This window comes from Mesocricetus auratus, unplaced genomic scaffold (assembly GCF_017639785.1).
Source record: "Mesocricetus auratus isolate SY011 unplaced genomic scaffold, BCM_Maur_2.0 Super-Scaffold_4256, whole genome shotgun sequence".
Taxonomy (NCBI): Eukaryota; Metazoa; Chordata; class Mammalia; order Rodentia; family Cricetidae; genus Mesocricetus; species Mesocricetus auratus.
In genome coordinates, this window is record NW_024429182.1 from 106056156 (window position 1) to 106071477 (window position 15322).

At 38.6% G+C, this 15322-nt stretch overlaps 1 protein-coding gene across 16 annotated transcripts in view; it reads right to left on the reverse strand.

Moving 5' to 3' along the window:
* The window catches only part of Dlg2 (discs large MAGUK scaffold protein 2), a 1919116-nt gene that overhangs the window by 176407 nt on the left and 1727387 nt on the right, over positions 1-15322 (reverse strand). The window lies entirely within an intron of this gene.

Below are 15322 nucleotides of genomic sequence, written 5' to 3' on the forward strand. Positions count from 1 at the left end.
TACTGTGCTGATGGGTATATGTAAAGGCAATTAAATAAACAAAAATAGGAATAAAATAGATTTTAGGAAAATATTACCTAAGGTATGTTTTCTCCCCTTTGGTAGAGTGTGTGCCACTCATGGCCCAAGCACCTTCTTTCAATATCTACCACTGAATACAAGCAGGCACTGTGCCGGGTACTTTAAGGTGTACATGAGGGGTAAAGGCAAGATGATTATGAGTTTTAAGGTTATCTTTAGCTACATAATGTGATTGAGGCCAGTCTGAGTTGTATAAACTCTATCTCAAATATACAAATCAGCCAAGCAATAAACAACACACACACAGAAATTCAGAATGATGGCTTTCAAACTGATAATCAAGGATGAAAAATTGATGTGAGTATCAATGACCGAGTCTGTCATCATAGTAGTGGGCATTGAAGCAGGGGTAGATTTATGAGAAACAAAATAGAATGATGAGCCTTCAAATTCCTATTACTTTTCTCCATTTCTCAGGAATATTTTTAATATAAAAATTTAAAACCTATTTATTGTCTCCAGAGTACACATTGCTGCTTCACATCTCCATTTGTTTGTTTGCTTGCTTGCTTATTGTAGGCTGCTTCTTAGACCCAGATATTTTGTTCTTTAAAACACTGTAAGATGTTTAGAGAAGTTGCCCCTGGCCTCACTAAGCAAAAGTAATCACACCCTAGGATTTTTCTTTTACTTTGTTATCTCTAAAATAATTGTACTCATACCCATTGGATATCATGTAAATTACTATAAAGAAGAGCTGAAATGACATGTATATGCACTTGTCATTCTTTGAGATTGTGAGCTGGTAAAGTTCCTGAGCCGGGTTTTATTCAGCACCTAATTCCTTGTTTCTGTGGAAAATTAGAAGATAAAATCTGTTTGCTATGTTTAGTAGATTTACACATAGACTTCTTGATTTCATGGCCAAGGATGTTCCAAAGAAGTGCATAATTACAATATTTTCCCTGTCCTCAGCTTGTATTAATCAATCACTTCATTCAGTGAATGTCTGCTATATTTCAATTGTGTTAGGTCTTACAAGATAGTGATATGCAAACCAGTCATGGTCCCCTTTCCAACAGTCCCCCTCTCTTTATCCAACTTACCCAAATCACTCATGTTTCCTAACTTATTACAGAATAATATTCCTGCCATTAGCAATAAAATTTCAATTCAAATGGCCACAAATGAAAACAAACTGGTACTGGTTATTCTTTAGCTAGAAAACCTATAAGGAAACACTTTATGCCACGATGTCTCTGTATATTCTACACTTGTTTTTGTATACATGGTCATTTGCTACACTAGACAATTAGGATTCATAAGAGAAACAATATGTTCATAAGCAAAATGGTCCCATGGCCCTTCAAACTTAAGTTCTACTTAATGAAAACCAGATTTTTATGCCTAGTATTATGCCTTTCATTTTTCAAGTTGAAGAGTTTTTGTATTGGTTTCTCCTGTATGAATTTGTTTCAATCTCATTTGGAATGCCCTCCAACTATATCTATGACCAAAATAAGAAAAGACAGACAACCTTCTGATGCTGACAATATAAGAGCAAAACATTTAATACCAAAGTCAGAAGCTGTCACAGATTCCCATGTCACAAATGGTGGTAAGTACAAAGAAGTGACTATTCTTTGAATAACTGAATGTTGAAAGCACAGATACTTGCAAATGTGGAGTTGATTACAGCAAACTGGTGGAAATTGCATGGCTTAACAGGGAAAGAGAACGGAAAACCAAGTCTTTGTACAAATGGTGAAAATTTGTTTGATTAAGAAACAAACAAACAAAACAAATCAATAAGAACCTAAAGGCCATTAACACCTTCCCAAAAGAGGCAGAGGCAAGGGAGTCTCTGTGAGTTCAAGGCCAGCATTATCTACATATTGAATTCCAGGAAAATCTGGGCTATATGAAAGACTATCTAAAACAAACATACAACACCCCCAAGAGTCCAACACACAAACCCCCCAAACAACAATAGCAACAACAACACCCTGAAAAAAGTAATTTTACAGCTCTGCTATGTATTCGTTGTTTTTTTCTTTTCAAGGCCATGATGTGCATGCACCTTGGCAGGTGTAGTCAACCCATTTATCTACTGGAAAGATAAATCCTGGTAAGGCAAGGAACTGTCAACAGTTCAATGAGCTTCACTGAAGCTAAGGTAAACAGGCATCTGATTGACCTCTACACTTCCCAGTAATCTTGCCAAGCTCTGTAGATGATTCTGCAGGCACTGGGTTCTGATCATGTCTAAATTTGCACTACACATCTCAAATAAACTGGAGGCTTGTGGTTATGGGCCATAAAGCTCATAGAGGAAGGTGGATGCATTTATGTCACAAACGTATACTGAGCACACACTCTGGACTAGGTTCTGAACATAAACAAATAAAAACACACTGTAACATGAAAAAATAAATGACCCAGAGACAGATATTGGGGTTCAAACTTCAAGCTGAATATCAGAAAAGGAAGGTAGCTGGTCACTAGCTTCTTACCTCTACCTGAATGGACTGATCCTGTCCCCCACAAGCTCTCAACCAGCCTTATATTGTAACCTTTCCTCGGCGTGCCTGGAGAATGAATGCCTCCTATTCAATACTGAAGATCCTGCTTCTATCTTTTATAACCCTGTAGTGCTGGAATTAAAGGTGTATGGTCTGTCACTCTTTTAGACTGATTCAAACTTGTGTATAACTGGGTGGCCTTGAGGTCCGTCTCCCTCTTAATTCTGAGTCCTAAGATTAAAAGTGTGTACCACCACCTCCTAGCTTCTAGATGCTGGGTTTAAAGGTATGTGCCTGGCTTCTGTAGCTTGTAGCTGTCTTTGTTTTCTGAATCCTTAGGCACCACACTAATGAAACCTCTATCTGGGGAACATATGCTTACTGGGCACCACAATAAGTCTTGGTGTGCATAGCCCATATCTGCATTCAATATCAGGAGTTGCATCTACACCATGGAAAGAAACAAATCCATTTGGACTTGATCACAGGCACATCTCATGAAATTCTAGGATGTTAAGGAAATTTATTAACTCTTCATAGATGAAAAATTTCATTAAAAAATAGAAAATTCAATCTGGTCTGTGAAGCAGGGCCTCTGGGGGATGTTATACATGTTTTTATGAACTCATCTTGCTAGATTACCAGTGACTAACAGCTCTGAAGAATAGACAATTCTTTTGTACTGTTAAAACACAAAGCTGGCCTGGAGAGGTGGCTCAATGGGTAAAATACTGGCTGAGCAATTGTGAAGACTGGACTGTAGTTTTTGAATCCCTAGTGTCTACTGAAAGCTCAGTAGATGTGGCCAGTTATTTGTAATCCTAGTGCATGGGAAATGGAAGAAGAACATTGTTGGAGTCGGTTTGCTTGCCAGACTAGCAGAAACGGCCACCTCTGAATTCAGTGAGAGACTATGTCTCAATATACAAGATGAAGAAGGATTGAGGAAGATACCCAAAGTCAACCTTAGGTCTCTACAAGCATGTGCACAAATGACAACACGTGAACATTTACACACACCACATGAATGCACACACACACACACACACACAGAGACACAAGAAAACAATGTACAGGTTAAATTTTATTTGGCAAATGACTTAGAAATATAAGAAAACTATCCTTTCCAATGTTTCAAAAACCCACCCCAGGTCCAATCAGTGTTCTCTCTCTCTCTCTCTCTCTCTCTCTCTCTCTCTCTCTCTCTCTCTCTCTCTCTCTCTCTCTCTCTGTCTCTGTCTGTCTGTATTTCTCTCTCTCTCTGTCTGTCTCTCTGTCTCTATCACTCTCTCTCTGTCTCTGTCTGTCTGTCCCTGTCTCTCTCTGTCTGTTTGACTCTGTCTGTCTGTCTGTCTCTCTCTCTTGTAGTTCTCAACTATTTCTCCATCATCATGCCTGTCAGCCTTCCTGCTACCACACTCTCTGCCATGCCATGATATAATGGATTAACCACTCAACTGTAAACAAGCCCTCAATTAGATGCTTTTTGAAATAAAGAGTTGCCTTGGTTATGGTATCCCATCAAGGCAGTTCAACAGCAATTAAGACAGGAACTTATAAGAAAGCCTGCTCAGAATTTGTCCAAATTTACATTTTAAAAGTAGATTCCGGAATGGAGCTGTGATTTGAGAACATTTACTTCTCTTCCAGAGGAGCAGATTGGGATTCCAGAACCTTCATGGCAGCTTACAAATGCCTGTAACTCCAGTTCTAGAGGATGCCCCCTTCTGACCTCTATGGGCACTGCACACATGTGGTATACACACAGACATGCAGGCAAAATACTCATACAGAGAAAATAAAAATAAATCTTTTAAAGTAGATTTAGATTACCATAATGTTTTTTTGCTTGCATTGCTACTTTATTTTTATATGATCTATCTATCTATCTATCTATCTATCTATCTATCTATCTATCATCTATCTGTCTATCATCTATCTGTCTATCATCTTTCTATCTACAGGGTCTCACTATGTAGTCCTGTCTGGCCTTGAACTCAGTACTACTTGCTGTGTAGATCAGGCTGGACTCATATACCACCTGCCTCTGCTTCCCAAATGTTGGAATTAAAATAAGATTATTTTACTTTATAATCTCTAAAACTTTTGACATGCATATTCATTGTGTAATGGCTATATCAAGATATTTAACATACAGCCATCTCAATACTAATGTGTTGTTAGAACACAAAATCTACTCTCAGGAATATGTGATTTTTTTTTAAACTAGCATAATTTAAGGATACTTTTAAACACAGGAAAATGTTTTTGTATTTTCCTTAGCTCTGGTAAGTCAATGAGTTTTAAACAATGGCATCTCATGGTAAATAGAAACATGGCCTCCCGTGTGGCATTCCAGGGACCATTAAACACACGTGTGTAAGTCATTCAGTTTCAGTTAGGCATCTACAGTTTGAAACTTTCTGTTGGGAGCAAATGTTTTGTATATGGAACATAAACTGATATTTTGTTCTTCAGAATTAGATGCAAGCATAGAAAAATCAAAGGTTAGAACCCATGGTTCTACTCCGCCAAGGCCCAGAAGACAATGCGTGTGAAGTCTGGCAGTCTAGCACAGAGTTTGAACTAAATGAGTCTCCATTGACCTTCTCCTACTCTGCACCTTCTTCTTCCTTTGAAAAACTAACAGAATCCCTTCTTTGTACATGTCATACAAACAATCATGTCTTCCCACAGCCAGCTGTAACAGCTACAGAGGTCATGTTCTCCCTTCATCTTGAAGCCTCCATTCCTACCCAGCACAAAGGAATACTATACCTCCCCAAACCTAGCCCACAAGTTCAGACCTCTTTTTATAAACACCTGTCTATGTGGTTGTCTGTCCATTCTTTGTCAAACCTAAACATGAAAATATTTTCTTCCTTGTGTCTTGGGGTCCTCATTTCTGCAGGTTTCCTGTTACATAAAACTTGGATCAAATACATTTTGTCAGACTTTGTCCTGTTAAATGCTTTTGTGGGTATTAATCATGCCTCTCTTGCTTTTTTGGATTACAAAACCTGACATGGATGTGAGAGTCCATAACCACTCCTTTATCTATTCACTCTTCTGCCCAAAATACCACGCCCCATGAAACCAGCCAATAAGAGAGCCATGAAAAGAATCTCTGCCCATCACAAGGCACTCCCTTGGTCAATGGTATCCACAAAACCAGATAACTAGAAAAGACTGAGTTAAGTGCATGCTTTAATCCCAGCACTTGGGAGGCAGAGGCTGACAAGATCTCTGTGAGCTTGAGGTCAGCCTAGTTTACAGAATGAGTTCCAAGACAGCCAGGACAACACAACATAGAAACCCTTGATAAACCACACCAAATCAAACAAAACAAAATACTTAGCTACAAAAATGGGTCCACAGTGTGTGGGATATAGGAATAGCCCAGCTGTGAGGAAGGAAGGCGAGAGGAAGAAAACCCAATCAACAGACAAACAATACTTACACACTTATTTCTTATCTCACTTATAGCCCTACTCACTTTTCCTCTCATGATTTTGAGACAAATGACCCCATCCACAAATACGTCAGTGTGTTTGTTTAAGAAGTAAGTGACTTGTTTTCCACAAAATTACAATCCAAACATCACATCAAAAGCATCACAGAAGATGGTCTAAAACCTCTAGTTGTCTTAAGAACATTCTCAGCTGTATTTTTGTATAGTTTGTCTGATTGGGAGTAGAGTAAGGTTCATTCTTTACAATTAGTTGGTTTGTATTTTAAAATTTCCTCTATGTCTCTTTTCCCTTTGCTATGTTTAAGAGTTTTAAAGGATGAGTTGGGTGGGGCTTTGCCAAGATGCTGGGCACACAAAGATGAATGAAAGCAAGCCTCTTCTTCTTTCAAGAAATTCCTTGTGAGGGATTTCAGTAGGAAAAGAGATTTTTTTCCTGTATTCCTAATATAGTTTTTAATCATGGCAAGAACATGGTATGGAAGTCATGGCCTGGCAGGAGAGCTGAAAAATTTCCATTTTCTGTGGAATCATTAAGGAATCAACTTTTTTTTTCCATTTTCATTTAAAGATGGGAAGGGAGAATATTTATGGACTGGGCATTCTATTCCTTTTTGTAAAATATTACTTGATGTACAGGCAAAGACTAATATTGGAAGACTACACAATCAAATTATAATCAGTTCAGTTTGTATTCCATATCACAGTGAGGCAAGTGATGTGTAAAATATAAAGATATATACATTCATATTTTAAGATAATGTCCTTTGTTGATGAAGGCCCACTAGCTCTCATTCAATAAATTATTATAAGAGGAGATGCCAATATTTTAGACTTTGCTATTGGTCAATACAAGTTGAATGGTGCATTCTCATATCCACCATGCTGGCACCTTATTGTGGTGTTTACACGAGGAAGTGGTGGATGACATGTGGGTTGTCCTGGAACTTTCTAGTTATGATCAGGTATCATTTTCTCTTTTATTCTTATCCTGTTTCTTTGAGAAACAAGTGATGCTACATGCCAAGTGCTCTGTACAAAGTGACAAATGGTAAACTTAGAAAATGTGGGTTATTGAGATGGCTTAGTGGGTAAAGGTGCCCGCTCTCAAGTTTGATGACCTGAATTCAATACCTGGGACCCACATGGAGGGAGAAAATTGATTTCCCCAAGTTTTCCTCTGACCTTCTCTCTCTGTCTCTTTCTCTATGTCTCTCTGTCTCTGTCTCTCTCTGCCCCTCTTCCCCCTCCCCCCTCTCTCAGAGATTTTAGTGCAAAGCCTGACACTGTTCATTACTTCTATAGCATCCATTTCTTAGCCAGTCCTTCCAGAGACTCTCAAACAATAGCCCCCTTAACATCTTAAAAACAAAACAAAAATATAAACAAACAAAAACATACAGGGGTCAGCAATGGAAAGGGAATGGGTAAAAGGATAAAAATGCTGACTCTGCAAGCATAAAAACCAGAGTTCAGATCCCCAGAACCTGCACAAATGCCAGGTCTGTGTGACCTGTCTGTAATTCCAACACTAAGAAGGTGGAGATAGGGAATCCACATCTACAGATCAAGCTGCAAGGTAGACTAGTCCGTACAAACTCTAGCTGTAATAAGAGATTCTGCCTCGATGAATATGGTGAAAAGAAATTGGGAAAAATACCTAATGTCAGCTTTCAGCCTGCACACACAGGCATCTATACCCACATGAATATGTATACCCTCATACACATGCACTCATGCAAATAAATAAGTGATTTTTAAAGCATCTTAATATTTAATTATACATTATTTCCACATCTGAATGTTGCTATTATCATACCCAATTACAATTATACTTCTGGAAGCATAAGGTAGACTTATACAAAATTCATGCCACTATATTCAGTAATCAGCAGGATCCTGCACTAATGTTTCAGCTCTTAGCTATGGGGATGTGTATAAATCCTGGGGGTTGAGGTGTCTGAAGTGGCTGGGAGGGGCACCTAGAGGACTCTATGTAGAAGCTGTTACCAAGTGGGGTGTTGCGTCACTTTACTATTTTAAGAACCAGAAGCACTACACACTGCTGGATGATCACACACACACACACACACACACACACACACACAAACTTGTTAGCACTCACAATTACTTACCAGAGGTAAGCCAAGAAACAATTTCAGTGGCTGTCTCTTGACTTGTTTAAGTAAGCTCTAGAAGAAGGTGAAGTTTTTACGTGTTTTATACTACAGGGAAGCAATGCAATGCTGTGGGATCGGCACAGACCTTTGAATGCTTAGGAAATGGTTTGAGCTTTCAAATGAACATTAAATGTCACCCACAATATTGCAATTTGATCTTTACTTGTGAGGTAACCTAAAAAGAAGCACCCAGTATCCTGGTGAGCACTGTCCATGTGGTCACTTAGTCCTCTAAGGTTTAGGTTCCTTGCCAATACAACTTGATGGGGACTGGTCCTATGGGTTTTCTAAATAGATTTAGTAAGCCAGGAGCAAATGGCAAGAAGATTTATCCTTTGGTTTGTTTCTTGCCATTACTAAGTGTTCTCTGACAAGAGGCTAGACAGGCAAATGAGTTTTTAGAGGCATGGACACCAACTAGGTGAACTGACAGCACCAAGACAAGCTGCAGCAATGAGGAATGCTTCCTCGAACTGGCAGATCACAAATGATAAGGAAATGATTCCCATAGAATCCTGGCTGCAAACAGCAGCCTTACAACTTCCTTTTCTGTGAAATGAAACTTGTAAAATGACCCTAAGGCAGCTAACTGAATTTGGAATCAGCAGCTTGGGGCAGAAACTGTTACCACTTAGAACAACCTTATCAACAAAGTAAATGTATTTATTCAATGGGAAGAAAAGATGAGTACTGTCAAAAGCAGAGGTTATGAATTATATAAAGTGTACATACCGCAGAGATCACAGTTAAGTCTGATTGCCATGGAACATTTGTATTTTGATAAAAAATAATTTACTCTGCTCTATGTCATTCTCAATGCAGTATACATTATATGAGTGACCTAGCAAGTATATATACTCAGAAGTATTCCCATTTGTTTTACAATGTTTTAACATCATGAGTTTCATGACATCAAAATCCAAATGAATCTGAGGTATTGTATGAGTTAGTAACAGTTTTTCTCCAGGTTTTACTATAAGGAAAACTGATGATGGTGAAGATGAAGATGGTATGGGCTAGCTCTATGATACTATCATCTTGAACCTCGGGACAAAAAAATATGATAAGGTGCACAATGAAATTAATCCAAACTTGTATTTATACTAGAAAGAAAAAAGAAAGAAAGGCAGAAAGGAAGGAAGGAAGGGAAAGAAAGGCAGGAAAGAAGGAATGAAGAGAGAGAGAGGAGAGAGAGAGAGAGAGAGAGAAAGAGAGAGAGAGAGAGAGAGAGAGAGAGAGAGAGAGAGAGAGAGAGAGAGAGAGAGAGAGAGAGAGAGAGAGAGAGAGAGAAATAGAGTGTTTGTGGTATAATCAAACAGCCAATTTTGGTGAAGCTGATACTTTAGGTTTTCTGTTCATTACATTTCAGGACAGATGGTTTCTCTCTGGTGACTCTTCTAACAGTGCCAGGGTAAGGGAACAGCTACCTGGCTGCTATATGTGAATTCAAAGTGATTTTTATCCTGTGCCTTGAAGCCTTTCTTTTTCTTTTATTTAAATTTTCATTACTGGGGAATCAAATCTGGAGGCTTACGTCTGCTAGGCAAACACTCAGCTACTAAGCTACATGTTAGCCCTCCTTTATTCTCTGGCAAGCCCCTACTGTCCTGAATGTCAATTTAAAGACATTTAGCATCATATGATATGGATGGCCTTCAGTATATTATTCTATTTCCCAACTCTAGGGGACATGTGACCATTACATGTTGTACATTTTACAAGTTGTAGATGACTCAGACCCTATGACAGCTCCTGTCATCCGCACCAACCCTATGTAACAGCAATAGCTAACAACTGTCATTTAGAGACTTGTAAAAGACATTTGCCTGAATGAAGCAAATTATTTGACCTCATATTCAGAATAGACATAAACCAGCCCATTCAAAATGAATTCTATGGACAATTGCCAGGATTTCTTTAGGGCTGGATATGACTATGTAAGCAAGCTGTCTGGAAGTCCTTGAAACAATCTTAGAGCTAACAGGGTGAGTCAGTCAGTCTTGGGATGGAACAAGACCAGCGACATGGCAAAACCAAAAGAAACAGGTGTCTTGAGTCATAGGATATGACCTCCTGAACATGCATTGACTATTATACTTTTAAGTCACAACCACCAACATTTCCTTTATTGAGCAAGTCAGTTTGAATCATGCTTTTTGTTCGTTGTAACAGAAAGCAACTTTCTCTGTTCCTGTCATGGTAGGGTATGAATCTCACAGAATCAGAGGTTCACATAGTCACTCAGCTCTCAAATCACAAGGTCTTTGCATTCAATGATCAATCTTTTAAGTTTTGCAATGTCGTCACCTAACAGATCCCTTCACACTTAATTCATATTTAATAAACAATTCATAATGCACAACAAAGAAACCATGTAAAATAAACTAATCTGCTTCATTTAGGTCAGAACGCATCTCTTTATCAATTATTTTACACATTTTTTTTGGTTTTTTGAGACAGGGTTTCTCTGTATTGCTTTGGAGGCTGTCCTGGAACTCGCTCTGTAGACCAGGCTGGCCTCGAACTCACAGAGATCCGCCTACCTCTGCCTCCCAAGTGCTGGGATTAAAGGCATGCGCCACCAACATCTAGCCTACATTTTTAATTTGACTTGATTCTTCCTGCAGTGTTGTTCTCAATATGGCATTAGTCATTCCTCAAACCCATTTAATCTTCTTTTCCTCCCCTTCCCTAAGTATATAAATAATACATATTATAAAAGTTTAAATGACACATAAAGCATGAAGAGAAAATAGTAGACTACCATTGAATATTTGCTCTATTAAGATTCATCACTGCTGAATTGAAATAGCGTGTTATCTTCATTCTTAATTTCCATGTCCATCCTTATCACTATTATCTTCTAAGAAAAAGAAATTTAGTGTACAACAGTAGTCATCAGAGTCATCATTTTATTTTTCTGTTTCAGACTAAGTAAGCATCATAATATAGACACACTATTTACTAAGTGTTTACTGTACCATATACTCAAACAGGTGTGGAGACTAGCTAATGCCTGGATATAAGTTATAACATTAACCTTTTTTTTCTATAGCATAGAGAGAGGGGAATTCCTAGGTTTTTCTTTTAGCAAAGGAAAAACAAGGGTTGGTCACCAGAAATTTTTCCTAAGACATATTCTGCCTTTCCATCTAGAAAACCTTGTGAAAATAAAAGTAACAACTACAAAAAATAAGAGCAAAAATCACTTGTTAATCGTATGGTATTTCTCATTGCATTAAAAAAAACCCCACAAAGCTCCAAGTTTTTAATAATTACAGAGGTCTGCAGCCTGGAACTACTAACTGCTAATTCCCCCTAGGTGGGTCTTTGTTTTAAACATATCACAAGATGAAAAGGAGGTATTTGGAGAATGAAATACCGCAGAGGAGAAGCTGCAATAATAGCCATTAAGGCCACATAGAGCTGTGGATTCTGTGGCTGCTTTCATGTCAGCTTGTAAAGCAAGACTCCTTCCGGCAGCTTCTAGTTGAATCCAGCCCCACAGGTTAAAAACCACAACTAAAAGCTAGAGGCATGGAAAACACACCTGGAAGTCTCCATAATCCTCTAAGCAATCATGTTTTCCAATGGCATAAATGATAAATGCCAAAGGGTTTTAATCCAGGTGGTTCCAAAATTGCCTGCCAGAATGAATCGATGTCTCTGGATGTAAAGAAAAGCAATGCTTATCCTTGATGGTTCAAATTGCTGTCAATTCTGGAGTGGCACTTTAAAAGCTTTTAGTCTAACGTTTTTACATTACTTTCTTATTCAAGTGATTGTTTTTTCACTTAATCGGGGAAAGTCCAAAGCAAAACCAAATAGAAGCCTCAATAAAACAAACCCACTGGAATGTCAGGCTTACTACTCTGATTCTGCAACTCAAGGCAAGGTTGTCCCAGGATTTTGAGGGACACAGGACAATATCATAAATGGAGGCTCTTCCATGGTTCTTCCCTGTATCACAAAATTGGGTTCCATACATAAGGACATCCTAGTTCACTCATCCAAACTATGATCAACAATACATTACTCTCTTTGCCCCATTTTCTATCTGCATGGGAATCTACTAGTTTCATCTCAATACTCCAAGAACTGGCTACACAAATGTGCAGAAGAAATTCTGGGGTCCTAGTGAGGCTTCTAGAGAGGGAACTCCTCCAATTGAGTTCATTCTCTTGGCCCACAGACATTGCCAAATTCAGGGGATCATGGAAAACCTGCCAGGGTCAAACAGATATACTGCTGGGTAGCTTTCATCTTTTTCCCTGAAGTTTGGTAAATTTGTACCTTAACCAATTTGATACTTTGGTAAAGACAGCAAAGATGGTTTAAGAAAATATGATCTTGATTGGTAAAGAGCCCCACCCCCATAAGAGTAAATAAGTCTCCAAACTTCAGTTTTTAAAATCAACCCCCAAAATCTGATAGGAATTAAATATTCAGATTTTTAAAAGTTAAAACTGTAAGATCCAAAAATGGATGTATGCAAAATTTGGCCAAGTCTATCAAGTAAATCTATGGTGGAGGCTACAATGTGGATTCTGGAATCAGAAAGGTGTGAGTCTAAATCCGAGGAATGCCATATGTTGCATCAAACTCATCAATTTAGTAATCTTTGGATGAACGTATCTCCAATTTCATTTCATCATTTGATAAAATGATCAAAATGCAGACTAACAGGTAGGCTGTGAGAGTCAGTAAAGGATAAAATGCACATGAAACACTCAGCAAAGCAGGTGAGAAATTATAAATTATATGACCCTTCAAAGCCTGCATTTCAATGTGATGTTAGGGCTGAGCTGTGGCCTAATTGTTATTTGGCAGATAAGATAAAGAGCTAGGATATGTCATTTGGCCTCAGTTTATCCCCATTCTTCCTTCTCAAAATAAAATTTATTCTTTGAATAATTGCATAGGGATTTGAGTGCCATTCTAGAAATTAGTTAAGAGTGAACTGAAATGTAATAATTATCCTTACTAAATTTTTGAAGTAGAAAGAAAAACGAATTATCGAGCTATCAGAAATAAATCTTTCAAGCCAAAATCCAGTCATTATTTCCTGTCTACTGTGTATATTTCTTCCACAATTAACTTCTATCATGATAAGTTAATAATATCAAACATAATTTATGAAAATTATGGCCACCTTTTTCTGGTGTCCCTTTGTACCAAACACTGCTCTGTGCTTATCATCCATCATCTACTTGGTCTAATACTCCCATCTTTCTCCTGCACAGATAAGGGGAGTGAGACAGACACCATAACACTCGGTAAGAGACAGACCTCTCTTTTCCCATTTGCGCTCTGTTCCCCGTTACCCCTTTCTCCCATGAAATTCTGTGTATCACAAAAGCAAATTCACTTTTGCTACTTTGGCTTTTAATCAGTTGAGAAGTGGAGATGTACATATCTTGTTTTGACAGCTAAGAAAAACAATTTCATGATAAATTGTTTGAGACACATGATTTCTTCATGTGTATCTTCTCAGAGTATTCTTGTCAGTTTGCAACTTGCATTAACCCTTCCCCTCTGAGACAGGGTCTCGTATAGCTCAGGATGACCTTCAACCTGCTACACAGCAAAGGACGTTCCCCTACCTCCAGCTCCTAGTTTACAGGTGTCTTCCACCATGCCGGGTTTGTGCTGTCCTAGTGACCAAGCCCACGGCATGCTAAACAAGCTCTCTACAGGCTAAGCTGCGTTCCAGCCCCCCTTGCTATAAATGTAATTGTGAATAACTCATGCTAAATTGTCTTTTGTTTTTATAAATAGAGCTCATCTTTTGTGGGTGGAAAAGATGGAAAAACCATCACCAGATGAGAAGAAACTCAGTTTCCTGAGATTGGCACATTGGTTTGTTTCTCTATAAAGCTATATGAATTGAAACCTAGATACTGCTACGTAATAAAGTCTGGAATCTGGCGTGTGATTTTTTTTAATATGTCACAATAAAACTCAATGTATAATAAATATCTCAAGGGTACTTCATAACTATATTTTTCTTGGCAGTAAGGAGAGACTCACACTTTTAGTTACCTTCAGCCATGTGTCCCGAGCTTTATAAAATGTCATGGGCTGGCTGCACCATTAAACACAGATGTTCATTTATATTTGCAGTGATTTTCTGGATTTCCTACCTGAATCATTACTGTTAAAGCCCAGAGGCTTTGAGCTGAACATAGATATTTTACAGACCTCTCCTGGGACACCGGTTTGTAGATTAGAAACCAAGTTTCAGGTTACACACCCCGAGTGCCAACCACGACACATTGCCCCTCTGCTCTTTAAGGGGAACTTATTCAGAGAAATGGAAAAATATAGAAAACCTATTTGTGGAAGAAAGCATAGGAGAGAAATGTGTTCGTGCAAAAAATTACTTTCTGTAATCCCAAATTTTCCAAGTCTTTCAGAGCAGTCAGAAAGAATCCTGGGAGAGGAGACACAACTTTACGGGCAGTGTGATGGTCCCAGTGAACAAAACACTTATTAGGGGAGAGCAGAGGAAAAGCTAAGAGGTCAAGTTTCCTGATGAAATAAAAAGGCATGTGTTTTCTTTTCAGAGAGATGCTAAGGCAAATCGCACTCCTTGAGGATAAAGAGTATCTCTGTCAGCTCTACAGTCTACCTAGAAAGCACACTGAATGTACAAGGTAAACACTTTGCCCAGACAAGTAGGGTTCAGAAGACAGTAGTTTCTTGCAGGTGAAAGGAAGCAAACATCAACAAGCCAGACACACTTGAAACATTTGAGAAAATGTCCTTGCTCTTCCTCTCCATATATAATATGCCATATGACATTACAGTTAAATCTGCTTCTCAAAAAAAAAAGTACATCAAGCTGTTGGCTTCTAAGAGATTTGGGCACAGGCAAAACAACACGACAGAAAGGAGTGTGGAAAGAAAGACGTCGCAAGGAAATGATACAGTCCAGTTTAAGACCAGTAGTTAGTACACATTCTGTGACATTCCGTGCGGCCAGGACCAGGAACCTGGGTACCGAACGCATCCAGAGATCCACAATCCAGCTTCAGGTAGTTGTTAATGGGAAAAGGAACTCAAGCAGCCACAAGTTACACAGTTCCCAGGCATGCCTTCTGCAGCTGTCCGTCCTGCGGGAATCCTGC